Source organism: Neolamprologus multifasciatus, chromosome 22 (genome assembly GCF_963576455.1).
Source record: "Neolamprologus multifasciatus chromosome 22, fNeoMul1.2, whole genome shotgun sequence".
Classification (NCBI taxonomy): Eukaryota; Metazoa; Chordata; class Actinopteri; order Cichliformes; family Cichlidae; genus Neolamprologus; species Neolamprologus multifasciatus.
The window spans coordinates 4,323,522-4,337,981 of NC_140459.1; the positions used below are offsets into that span (position 1 = coordinate 4,323,522).

The 14,460-nt window shown below is 37.6% G+C and overlaps 1 long non-coding RNA gene across 1 annotated transcript in view; it reads right to left on the bottom strand.

Moving 5' to 3' along the window:
- Positions 1–437: 437 nt before the first annotated feature.
- Positions 438–14,460, bottom strand: part of LOC146492682 (uncharacterized) — a 147,754-nt gene continuing 133,731 nt past the window's right edge. The window contains exon 2 of the long non-coding RNA XR_014871899.1: positions 438–605. This is a non-coding gene — a long non-coding RNA (uncharacterized LOC146492682). The remainder of the gene's footprint in view (positions 606–14,460) is intronic.

A 14,460-nucleotide genomic window follows, 5' to 3' on the forward strand; every position in this document is an offset into this window, starting at 1 on the left:
TCCTACACGCCTTGACTGGCTGGTTCTCAGGACTCCTAATCAGTGTTGCCAACTTAGCGACTTTGTCGCTATATTTAGCGAGTTTTCAGACCCCCTAGCGACTTTTTTTCTAAAAATAGTCGCTAAAAAAAAGACGTAAAAGCGCATATCGCTTTTACTCTCAACAAGCAGCGGGTGCTGTAACGCAGTCAGTTCTTCTTTTACTCTTTTACTCTTTTGCTGTTTTGTGGATCACAAGGTTTAAAACTACTTATAAACACACACACACACACAAAGTAACTCCACCAGAGTGCCTATTTCGGGTCACTTTTGCCGGTCCAAGCCCGGATAAAGGAGCAGGGTTGGAATTGTGACATTAAAAAAACCAATAATTGCTAAAAGAAATTTAATTTGTAGTTCTAAATAAACTCTAAATGCATTTAGGACGTTTTTTACTCACTTTATGTCTCTTCCACGATGTTATTTCTCTCTCCAACAACGTAGGTTACAATTACATTAGCATGACCAATTATGCAAATTAGGCGATGACGTCATTTAGCGACTTCTAGCGACTTTTAGGACAACCAATAGCGATTTTCCTTACTGAGGAGTTGGCAACACTGCTCCTAATGGTGTCATTAGTGTACTCAACAACAACAAACTAAGTCACGTTATTGAGCAGTTTTGTAGATGTTTTTAAAAAAATCCATGTGTCTAGGACACAGTTACCTCACCTCTAATACAGGCGGCCTGTCATTGCCCATTTACCCTCTTAAAGGTAGCACAAGTGCTCCAAGCTATCCTCAGAAAACTGTATCTGCACTGCATACAAAACAATGGAGGATCAAAGCAGAAGGATACAGTAGGAGCTGTTGTTGTCATCATGGCCGCAGGCAGTCTGAGGGCTGTACGATGAAGAAATATTAATAAGCGAGGAATGTTGAGCCCAAAGGCAATGTTTTGAAGGTGGCTTCAAAGTTGAACACATAACCTGGAGCACGTTATGTTTGGAGGACAGAAGTTAAAATTTGCTGGAACTGCCACATCTCGAGTCAGGAGATGTCAGGAGGACATGTTCTACGTGTGAAGGGATTTGTACGTGCACAGCTTGTTGCCTGTGTAAAATACAGCCGAGTGAAGCTGTACAGTGAAGCTACAGCAGCACAGTCTGTGTGTACTTTTATTTTAAAGTCAGAGGAATTTGCAGTCTTTCAGATTCAAATGTATAAATACGATTTATGCTTTATAATGTTATCATATCATATAGTGAGGAAACACTGAATAACCTGTAATGGTCAAATGTATAAAGTTGAAAGTTCAGTCGCTTTAAGGTCCAGCTGTTTTGTTAGAAATATACTAATATAAATTCACAAGAGCTGGAGAAATATCTTTGGGAATGAACTGGTGAACGCGTGAACTGGTGAATCTGGAGACTACTCATTATAAGCGAGTGGAGAGTTGAGGATATTCAGGAGGGGCTCAGAATAGAGCTGCTGCTCCTTCACATCCACAAACGGCTCAGGATGAGTTTCTGGGGCAGACCTGGGACATGCTATGAATGCCTTGGTGTCTACCCAGAAGAGTTGGTGGAGGTGGTGGTGATGGTGGAGGTCAGTGCTGTGGAAAAAGTGTGGATGAATGGAATTCACATGATTAATGGTTTTCTACCACCACTGCTCTCTTACCCTGTTTGCAGCAACTGTGTTGGCTTTAATCGTTATATATTTACAGTGTGTTCTTCATATGGCTTTTTCAGCTGTTTGTCTGACAATGGCTCTGACTAAAGTTGTCACCCTGGAGACGTCATTTTGCACCGAGGAAGCCAAATGACACGTCAAAGCCACCATTTATGTGACCATGCACAGAATCTGAAGCGTAGAGCCTGGACCAGACAAGGAAGGTCGGCGATTTCTACTGTGACTCTATTATCTCTCACTGGGGTTTTAGGATTTAGGTTTAAGCCTAACTGTGCTGAACTTGCTTTCTAGTGTGATGATGGCACTGGAGCACAGATTAATAATAAAGAAAAACACAAAGTTCCTTTAAAAGCACAGGAAGACTGAATAAAGCTGTGCTGAAAAGCACAAAATTAAAGACGGACCAACTGTAAAAAAATGCAGTGTGGCTTTCAAAACTACCTGATTTGAATTAACCATGACTTATAACACTGTTTGGGGAATAACCCATAGAAATACAGGCTCTGACAAAAGAATAAAGGATTAATATGTTAATGTTAGATCATATTGACGACCTGTGAGAGCTCACTGTGTACTTGCAGATGTAGGTGGAGAGTGGTAGTGGTAGTAAGAACAAAAGTGTGAAAGTTAAGTGAGTCTAGGAAAAAAAAAGTGAGGACAAACTGTAACAGTTCTTGTGTCTGCATTGTATTCTGCTCTATTTTCTGAACCTGCATGTGGGTGTAGAGAAGCTTTCTGTGCTTCTTTGGTGGATTTCTCCGGGTATGATTTTGAGCGATGCTGCTTAATGTTAGCTCAAAAGGCACATCTTTCTTTCTGTTGCCTTCTCAGAGGCTGCTTTTAACCCAGTGATGAACACTCTTTAATAAGCATCATCACTAATATTCTAACCAGCTCGGTTTTGCATCAGGCGATCTCTGTGCACTGATATCGGCATATGAACATACATAATAATGTAGGCAAGGGACAAGACTGTTGATGCCAGAGGCCAGTTGCTTTTTAGAAGAAATCCCATGGCCGAAATATAATTCCAAAAACAGGTCACAGTCTAAACACCATTAAAATTCCAGTTGTTTCTTTAAATTAATTTATCTGCATTGTTAAACTGCTGCACAGAAGAAAAAATCTTGGCCTGTATAGCAAGCGGCTGCGCCAGAATTATGAAAACACTGACCTTTGTCTCCATCAGAAGATAGATGACGGGTTCCAAGGCTGTAAAACAGCTGAGGCTATAATAAAGATGTTTTTTCTCTTCCTAAGCTTAATATAAAAGCTACAGCAAAGTATTTGATCCCACCGTTTCTGATCCCTAATACCTGACACACTGTATTAAGGGGCTAAATCTTTTTATATAAATGTTTTAAATAGGGATGCAACGATACCAATTTTTTCAAACCGATACGATACCGATACTTGGATCTGAGTACTTGCCGATACAGAGTACAAAAAACGATACTTCTACCACACACACACACACACACACACACACACAAATACAATTAATTGGAAGACAGGTTTTATTTTATTCTCTGTCGATAAAAAATAAAATCTTAATAAAAATGACCACAAAAAAATTTCAAGTGAAAAATAAGCACTTCTGTTAAATTATTGCAGAATCTCCACATTGTAATTTTACAAAATATCACTGAACTATTGGCACTGTCTCGAGCTTTCAGAATAATTAATAAACACTTCTGTTTGGAATAAAATAAATACAAATTAGGTTTCCGAATAAAATAAACTTTTAAATTATTGCAGAGTGTCCATATTGTAAACAAACAAACAAAATAATTATTATTAAATAAATAATAAAATATAAAAAATTATAAAATAAATAATAAATAAAATAATATCAAATAAATAAATCTGTTTATCAAATGTTCAACATTTACATTATAGATGTTTACATAAATAAGTGTATAATGTAATCCAACCTGAAAAGACCACCCAAAATCAGTGAGAATAAGCTCTGTGGGGGAAAAAACATTTATTTATTTATTTATTTTATCAAGCTTACACATTATCAATAATCACTAATTTCTATGGTAGTTTCATTTGAATGTGGGGAGACAGAATATCAAGCAAAAACTGAGAAACAAATAGAAACACAGTACATAAAAGTTGGAAATCGATTTGCATGTAATTGAGCGAAACAAGTATTTTATCCGAAAGCAAAGCATCCCTCTGGCCAACACCAGTAGGGGGTAGGTGAAGTGACTTGCCCAAGGACACAACGACCAAGACAGACAGAGCTGGGGATCAAACCAGCAACCTTCCGGTTACAAGATGAGCTTCCCAACCCCCTGAACCACAACATTGGCAAAATGTTGGCCAGTACAGCAGTAAGGTGTTTCTTGTAGTTGGTCATCAGGTTTGGACACGTCTCCTTTTGATAGAAACTCTCTAAATCCTTTACGTTTCTTGGCTGTCACTTAAAAAACTTGAAGCTTCAGCTCCCACCACAAATGTTCTGATGGACTGAGTTCTGGAGACTGAATATACCAGTCTATGATGTCATGTAGTCACTTCAAAATCAAACATTAAACATGGAAAAAGCTTGTCTTAATGAATCATTCCATTAAACAAAACAAAATCATTTATGTAAAATCCAATAATTGATTTTTATTTTTAGACAAAATATTTCCCTCTAGTTTCTCACGTTTTCTGCTTTTCCTAGTTTCAGATTTGTGGACGAGCCGTGAGTCCATTTTTAGAAATAATATAACCTAATATTTTAAAAATCAGCTCCTAACATAGAACTCTAACTTTGTCACCCTCAGTTTACTTTGGAGAGCAGCTTCTTCATCCCAGAATTCCTGTGAAAATGTTGGAGAAATTAACATATAATTCTTTTTTATGTTGACTCATGTTTACAGCTCTGTGATGTCGTCCACGAGTCATGCTGAGATCACACGAGTAGGTTTGACAGCTTACCTGCAGGTCTGGACTGTTCCTCAGCCTATAAGCATGTTTCATAAGCCTGTGTCAAGCTGACCCGCTCGCAGTCAGGCGGTCTAAATCCAGGCCTTTTTCCTGCCCTGACCCCTGTTATTCTGGTTATGGCATCACAGAGACAGCCAACAACTGCTTAAATGTTATTATTGTAACCTTCAGATTAGGTCATATATGATTTGTTCCAACTATAGAAACAAGGAAACAAATACACAACAATAAATCAATAAATAATAACCCAAATATATAGTTAAAATTGTCATTGTTATAAAACATTAAACAATTTTTTGCTGTAATAACGAATGACACTGACTTGAATCAGTCAAGTTCTAGTCTTTTCATGAAGATGGATACTTAAATATATTATATATAAATATCTGTTAAATCTGATTTATTTATTTGTTTTCTTTATTTGTGTAAGTTGATATATTTTTCAGATGCAACATAATAATCACAACAATGACAAAAAACAGACACGAAACTGTTAAAAGATGCCTAAACGTGTCATGTTTGAAAGTGTAAGTAATCATCTAAGTTTATAATACCCAAATGTTATTAACTTCAACCACAACAAACTGACTCTTAATTACCATCTTAACAGGCTTTAAATGCTGCAAATCTTTTAAGTCAGGGTCTAGAAAGCTTCTTTCAATGCACTTACTGAAAAGGCAAAACTGCACCTTGGCACATTTCCTCACTGCTGCAGGTTTAAATCCTGTGATTCAACCTAAAGATTTTCAATTTCATTTCAATTTTTAATCTTAATGGTTCCATCTTTTACCATTTTTCAGTCAATTGCAATATTGTAGAATCACCTGTTTTTATCTTCATATCTGACATCAAGTCTAAATCACCTCCAACTTCTGCTTTTTTTTTCTTTTTTCTTGTTCTGAGGTAAAAGAAGAGATCCCAGTGACAGAAACTGAAGACAAAACTGGTCATTACTTTCTCTCACAGGGCCGGGCAGGTTTGGAGAGCCCTCTTCCATCAGTAAATCAGAATCAGAATACTTTATTAATCCCTAAGGAAATGATGTGGGTTACAGTTACAGTAACAGACTAAACAATTTAAACAATACAATATGTTACAGAGTTTAAAAACTTAAGAAATAGCACTAATATATACAAATCACTCAGTTAGAAATATGAAGGATTAACAGAGGTGATTATAAATAAATATCAAGAATAAACGACATGTTTATAAATTGCTTTTAGTACTTACTTGAGTTATCTTTGTATATTAAAAATTATTCAATCATCTAAAACATGTAAATGTGAAATATATGCAACAATAAGCTTATGATAAAAGATATGCAAGACGGACACAATTAGAACCGGTAAGGAGACAGTTGCTTCTCCTGTTGAGACACTGTATTTACATCAGACCCATAAATATCCTAATGAGTAGTGCAGCTGCACACATACAATATCGACTTGACACCACAAACAATTAGGGTCAACCCCAGTTTGGAGCCAGGTTGCTGTTAAAGGAAGTGCAGTTTTTGGCACACGCAGAACTCCTGACCACAACCACCACTGAGGAGCTTTAAAGGGGAATCCACAGACGATTGCTTTGCTGCTGATAGTTAGTTGCTAGTGAATGTTCTGGTTGTCTAGGAAACCCTTTAGTTTATTTAGTGGCCATTATAAATCAGTAAACAGTATCCTGCACAATCACTGATAGTTCAATCACTCTTCTGGAGGTTGATAAAAGTTTAACTTAGGAGCTCCCCATCAGCACGTTTTCTGCCTGCTGAGGCAGTCGCCAGTTTTCATCGACTTTCTATATAGATGCCCCTTAATGGAGCAGATAGTGTTAATATTATTATTAATATTATTGATATTGCAATTACTGTGCATGAATTATCAAAATTACAGTCCATATACGACATATGTTTGAGGTCCATTGATTTATTTCGCTCTCTTTCTCTTGATATTGTAATCTGCATCCACTGACAAATACCACTACATACATTCACTAGTTTTAACTAAGATAGATCTTTTCTGTAATCACATGCAAATCACCCTTGGAGATGATACATTCTCTGAGTAGGACTGTGTAGGATCACAAATAATTAAACTTGCCGAGTGCCTATCTTGAAAAATTACACTATCTTTTCATGCCAACTGTCTTTTCTCGCTCTCTTTCTAGTGCTGTTGAGTGACGGACGTCGGAATATTATTTTACTCCCAAATGCATTCATGGCAGAATGAAACAAAGCTCTTCATGTGGTAAAAGCATTTCAGTCAGTGTAGGACTGACAGACACATAATAGTTTCCAGAATGAGATAAGTACGTATTAAACGCAACCACACAGGAATGAAACTATGAATAAATTTGAATATTTCTGTGCAAAGTGTGGATTAGAAAACTTTGCAATCTGATAAAACATTTGATTGGCAGTTCGAGAGCTTGCAGTGCCATTTTCGAACAAATGGCCTAACGTAACCCCAAAACATCAGCTTTTAGATGGGCGAGAGGAAGATATGTGAGGGAGTAAATCTGTATTATATGAGATAGCAGACTTTACTTAACCAACAGTGAGCATATTGGATAGAAAGCTGAATCATAGACACAGACAGCAAGAGTTTGTGTTCAAACTTTATGCTAGTCCCCCCTTTGTTTTACAAGAACCCGCCCCCCGCACAAACACATCCTACAACCACACACACCCATATTTTTTTTTCAAATTCCATTGCAGTTTATTCCACACCTCAAACCTTTTGTAAACAAATAAACAAATAAAAGTAAACTAGTAAAAGTATTTATTTTTTTTTTTACTGTGTTCAACACTGCTATTAATACATTTAAAAAAAAAGTGTTCGTGAACTAAACATCAACAATGTGGGATACTGTTTGTCTGTGACTTGGAGAGCCCAGCGCTGCTCCCGATGCAGGGGAAACAAATTCTGTCAGGGTTACCTACCTTGGCACTTGAAGACACGCTTCGCCATATTTTCTAGTCTTTGGCTTGGAAGGAAGTTGGATTGGAAGCATATTTGTCGATGCTTCATCTCCTGCTTTGCGTTTGTGTCCAAGCTTTGTTTTTGTTTTTATTCATACCCCGGCCCCCACAATGGCTCTGCGCCCCCTCTAGGGGACGCGCCCCCCACTTTGGGAACCACTGGATTAGGTGGAGCTGAGGTTTAGCAGGCAGCTACTGGCTATAGCTTTAAGTCTTATTGCATAAGCGAAATTGTGACTAAGTGTATTAAGGCAGTGCATAAATGTAAACTGATTTGAATTTCATTATTTTATTTTATTTGAAATGACTTAATTATCCATTCGCTTATCCTTTTTTCAGGGTCGCGGGGGGCGCTGGAGCCTATCCCAGCTGTCATAGGGCGAGAGGCGGGGTACACCCTGGACAGGTCGCCAGTCTGTCGCAGGGCCAACACACAGGGACAGACAACCATTCGCACTCACATTCACTCACACATTCACACCTAGTGACAATTTGGATTGTCCAATTAACCTATCCCCACAAGCTGCATGTCTTTGGACGGTGGGAGGAAGCCGGAGTACCCGGAGGGAACCCACGCAAACACGGGGAGAACATGCAAACTCCACACAGAAAGACCTGATGTTGGAATTGAACTCAGGACCTTCTTGCTGTGCGGCAACAGTGCTAACCACCGTGCCACCGTGACTTAATTATATTAAACATAAATACAATTTAAGGTAGGTGCACTACAATAAAATCAAGTTTACAGGACCAAATAAATAATTACAGTTAAATATAATTATACTTTACTTTTCTGGTAATTTAGCTGAAAAAACAAAACAAAACAATATTTATCTGTACTTTTGAGGTGTGAGACATATTATGGAGTATGTAGTGGTTTAATTTAGGGGTACAGGTGGCTGTAGAGCAGGCCACCTACTGATCGTACGGTTGGTGGTTTGATCCCTGGCTCCTCCAGCCTGCAGTCAAGTATCCTTGGGCAAGATACTAACCTCAAGTTGCTCTCTGATGCATCCATCGGAGTGTGAATGTGTACATGTAGTTAGACAACGCTAAGTATAGAGAAAGTGCTTGTGAGATTGGATGTGAATGTGTCATGTTGTATAGAGCGTTATGAGTACTCCGGGAGAGTAGAAAAGTGCTATATAAGAATCAGTCCATTTACCATTAATTTCTAAATATTTAACAGGAATACAGCCACATTATGTAAACGAGGAAGCAATTTGAAGTATTTCAGGAGGTAACTTAGTTTTCCAGCCCAAACTTCTACTTTGGCGACAATTTGGCTACAATGTCCTGCTGCAGGAAACAGCTTCCTTAAGCGAGTGTTTGCTTAGTCGTTTGGTTTCGGTGTGCTGTATGTGTCAAATTAACATCCACATGAATTCGCTGTAAGTGAGATCATCACTTAAGTTCTCACTACTTTTAATAATGTGGCTGACTGGTGTGTGTTTATGTTTAAGTGACAAAAACATTTAGCAGCTGTAGGAACTGTGACAAGATAAAAAAGAAGCTGTCAGATGACATTTGCAGTACCATCAAGTTGAGAAGGCAGTAAACTGTTTCCCTTAAATAAGGATCACTCAGTAGAGTGGACCAAATGTGTATCGTGCCAATCATGGGGTCCTTAATAATAATAATAACAATAATAGTAATAATAACAAGGAATCCAGGGTTGCTGTGCACCAAGGCCTCAGTGCATAGATGACATTTCACGTGCTCTTTGAAAATGCTCAGATATGATGTTAGAGATTAGAGGGGAGTCTGTCGCAGACAATAGGCTCAGCAGCACTAAGGGCTCTGCCTCTACTGGACCACATTCTGGTCTAGGGAGTTGAAAAGTAGGTACTTGTGGGAAAGGGAGCATCCAGGTCATAGGGAAGGAAAAGCTCCAATAAGAATTACCGGCCAAATCCTTTTTTTATCCCAAAGCATTTGAAATGCTCGTATGCAGCATAAAGAGATGAAACAAAGAACGCGGTAAGAATGTGCGACATCTTTAAAACTCTGCTCAGCGTATCTTTAGAAAGGTCAGTGTCTGAATGTCGTGACCAATGAAAGAGCTTCCTTTTGTTTGAGTATAGTTCTGCCGTAATAACTGGAAAACATCATCAAGTAAGAGGAAGAGTGCGTTCAAATCACGATTTGCACTGTGACATGCAGGTCACCAATGACGCACATGGATGATTATGTCTAATTGTCATTTGGACAATAAGAACTGAGAATGAAAGAGAGCTGATGATGGAGACAGTGCACAGATAAACCACAGAACAAAGAAAATAGGCTGTACTTAGTTTTGCCTGCCTTGATTTGCATTTGGGCTATGAGAGGGAGATTATGGAGAAGGTTGGTCTTGATTAGAACCATCATGTTCATTTGTTTCTTCAAAATAAGAATTTCCAGCTTTTCAAACTTCATATCTTTGCCCATTTCTTTGTTGAGGCAGTGGCTGTTAAAAGAACACAGAAGCCTCAGAATCCAGATTCAGTGGAGCAGCCATCAGACACAACACTTCCTTCACTGATTGGCTACATATACCAGAATCCTGTTCAAACCAATGCCAGTGAGATATTTTGGCCAAGAATTATTTTAGTACTGCGTTCCTGGAGCCAGCGTTGTAGATGCAGTTGAGCTGATTCCAAACTCATTACTTTAAATGTAACTGTCTATATCAGTTACATTGCCCTAAACAAACGTAGAGGACAATGACTAACGCCAGTACCAAATGTTTCTTCCCTGTCTTAAAAAGATATGTCACTGAAGACTCATATGAAGAACGACAAGAAACGATTGGCGAACACAAAATATTTTTAGTGACGCTACGAGTGAAAGAACAGCAACTAAAAGCACAGCGGGGAAGATCCAGGATGCGTCCAACAAAAAGGCAAACAGAAGAAGAAACTAACAAGAACCAAAACCTACACTCAAACTTTTCAGAGTTTGAGAAGTTAACAAACCGACTGACAAAGGAGACACGAGACTAAATATAAACACATGGGGATCATAGGGAGGAACTGACAATCACAGGAGCGTGAGACAAAATAAAGTCAGCAAAGCGACTGGATGCAAAAAGAAAGTGATTACCAAAATAAAAGTGACTACAACACACACAGAAACAAACAATGAGACACGGAGAGATTCTCCCAGGAGACAAAAGAAAATTCAAATAACAGCAGAGACACAAAGAAGGAAGAGAACTGAGGATATGTTAGGATTTTAAGAGTCTGTGGCTGCAGTTCAGTTTCCAATTAAATAACCTGCTTATGATCATTTAAAACCTTTTTTAACCACTGCAGTCCTGTGGAAAACCTAAGTGATCCCCACGATTTATAGTTTGTAGAACCACCTTCAGAAGCAAATAACTTGAAGGGATTATGGCTATCACCGGTAGGTAGTAGGTAAAGTGTCTTGCCCAAGGACACGACGACCGAGACTGTCCGAGCCGGGGCTCGAACCGGCGACCTTCGAACTGCCAACTCTTGAGCCACGATTGCCCCATTCAGTACTTAGAGGTTTTCCAGCGTTTGTTAATGCACAGCTCTCCCCAAACTTTGCACTTCAATAACACTGAAGTCTAGACTTCGACTGGGCCTTTGCAACACCTTAATTCTTTTTTTTCAGCTATTTTGTTGTAGATCTTTTGCCCTGCTTGAGATCATTTTCCTGCTGCATGACTGAAAGTCGGTTGAGCTTTAGCTGTTTGACTGACAGCCTCAAGTTTGACTAGAATATGTTGATAATTGACTGTAAGGAGTGCCGGTCCTGTGACTGCAAAACAAGCCCAAATCATCTGTCACAGTCTGGTAGAGAAGCTGACTGTGTGGGAGTGAGAAGGTGGACCCAAGTGCAGGAAGGTGAAGAGACAAAACTTGGTGTAACAAAAACCAGCCATTTATTAAGGCTGGCAAAAATAATACAAACAAAGGGCAGGGGCGAAAACTCAACCTAACCTGGGTAAACTAAAGCTAACCATGGAACATGAACATAGAAATCTGACATGAAGACCTGGCATGAATTAAAAACCCTGGAAACAATGCAAGGATGGGAACAAGGCAAGATAACAGAAGATCAGCCAACAAATGACTGAAAAAACACAGGAGGTGATCAGGGGAAACACAGCTGATTAGAATGAACATAATGACGCCACAGTGGAAGTGAAACTAAACACAGTGAACATGGGACACCAGACCTCTTCAAAATAAAACAGGAAACATAAGACAGGCAGACATGAAACATATGAAGGGCGAGGAAGACCTAAACACAGGGGTTGAAGACACAAGCAGAATCTAATAAACAATTAACTATAACAAGTCAACATAGGAAAAATAGTAATGAACTTAGATAAGCTAATGAACTTAAACATAAACTAAACATCAAAATATATTAAAACTCAAGACGCAGGAACCAGTAAATGAACCAGAACAACAGTGTTCGAGATACTCGATCAGTAAACATGAACTTGGACAAGCTCACCCTCAGTGGTTCACCCAGCCTGATGTATCCTCTTCTCCCATCGTGTTGGTGTAATCTCATTAGACCTCACTGCAGTACACAAGTTCACGGTTCAGGGTCCTAACTCTCTGCATGCCTTAAGGATCAGAGCAGCTTAGTTTCACACCCTTCACCCTTCTCTCCCTATATACCTCTCTGCCAGGTACTGCCACCTTTTGGTCGAGGTCACGACTGCACACGGGACATATACGCATGCAGGTTTCCTTTAATAATACATGACTACATTTATTTCACCAAGTACTGTTATTTAAAACTAATATTATGCTAATAAGCTGGTAGCACTGCACCAGAAGGTCACGGAAACATATCTCATGATTGGCTGGGTGAACTGGGAGAAGAAAATGAATAAGTAATATCTCCTTTCCCTTAATGCTGAGTATCCACTGTCCTTGAACAAAGCTCTGAGTCTTCTGTCATTCCAGCTGAACTCTCTAAAGTTTGCTGTGCAGTCGCCTTTTCCAATTTAAAGAAATGGTAGAATAAAAAGGTCAAGTGAGGAAACAAAGCAGTATTATTTAGTGAGTTCTCTAACTTTGTATTCATTTTGATTGTGTTGTTTTGATGTGAGATTTTGATATTTAATATTCATTTAGATTATGCAAAAAACTGATTTGTTAATGAATTGTTACATATTTTTGAGAATTGTTACATATTGTGAAGAATTGTTACATATTGTGAAGAATTGTTACATATTGTGAAGAATTGTTACATATTGTGGAGAATTGTTACATATTTTTGAGAATTGTTACATATTGTGAAGAATTGTTACATATTTTGGAGAATTGTTACATATTGTGGAGAATTGTTACATATTTTGGAGAATTGTTACATATTGTGAAGAATTGTTACATATTTTGGAGAATTGTTACATATTGTGGAGAATTGTTACATATTTTGGAGAATTGTTACATATTGTGGAGAATTGTTACATATTTTGGAGAATTGTTACATATTGTGGAGAATTGTTACATATTTTGGAGAATTGTTACATATTGTGAAGAATTGTTACATATTTTGGAGAATTGTTACATATTGTGGAGAATTGTTACATATTTTGGAGAGCATGTGACATATTCTGGATATGTCACATGCTCTCAACATGTGACATATCCAGAGCATAACAAGGGTCATATATTGGATCTAGTTGTCTGTAAAGGTTTAAATGTATTAGATGTTGTGCTCAGTGACAGCATTTTCAGATCATTATTGGGTCTTATTTAAAATCAGGTGAATTTAAAAATGATTAAAAAATGCTGTATCAATGATAATACCTATCCACAGCTTATTTAGGCTTATACACCACCATCATCTTTGCTTTTGGATTCTCTTGATGACCTTGGTTAAATGGCTTTAACCTTCATGCTTTGACTGTTATGGATGCTATTACTCCGATTAAGACCAAAATTATCTGTGGAGGGAAAGGTCACCTTGGAGGAATGATTTAATGGTTAGAACTCAGAAAAGGGAGTGCAGACATGGTGAATGCAGGTTCATTACAATAATTATGAACAAAGTCTTCAGATATATAATCAAAAGTTGAAATGGGCAAGAAAGACCTTTTTTTTCAAAGATCATCGATAACAATATTAACAACGTTCGTGTTGGTGTCTCAATTTCTGGCGATATAGTAATAACACCTGTGCCCCTTTATTTTATTAACAATTTAAGAAATTTATTTATTTTATTTTATTAACCTTTAGTTAACCAGGAAAATCCCATTGAGATTAAAAACCTCTTTTTCAAGGGAGACCTGGCCAAGATAGGCAGCAGCAGGTGTCTCACAGTTACAGAAATTACTCAAACACAGGCAGCAACAACACACATGCAACAATAAGTGAAAGAATACAAATAAAATAAAATAAAATTCAATAAAATTCAAAAATAAATAAATAAATAAATCAGTTAAAATGACAATCAATCTAATTGAAACAGTTGCATGTTATGGACTTAAGAAATTTAAAACATTTAGACTTTGTATCTTTGACACAAATAGTTCAACAGAGTCCACAACTTGCTCTTTAGATATATTGTCCACCAGTTTAAAAAACAAAACAAAACCTTTTTAATCCTGTAGCTAACTATCTGCAGAACTATTGCAGATAATTAATATATTTCTTCAATCAGGGCCCTGAAAACTGCAGTAATTGAACCTATTTTATTTATTTATTTATTTATTTATTTTAAAAATCCAAATTGGATGCCTCAGTAATTAGTAATTATTGGCCCATATCTAATTTAACATTTTTGGCATAGCTATTCAGGAACTTTGTTTTCAAACAAATAATTTTTATTCTCACTCAGAACAATCTTCTCAGTGCTTTTCAATCTGGATTCTGACCATATCACAGCACTGAG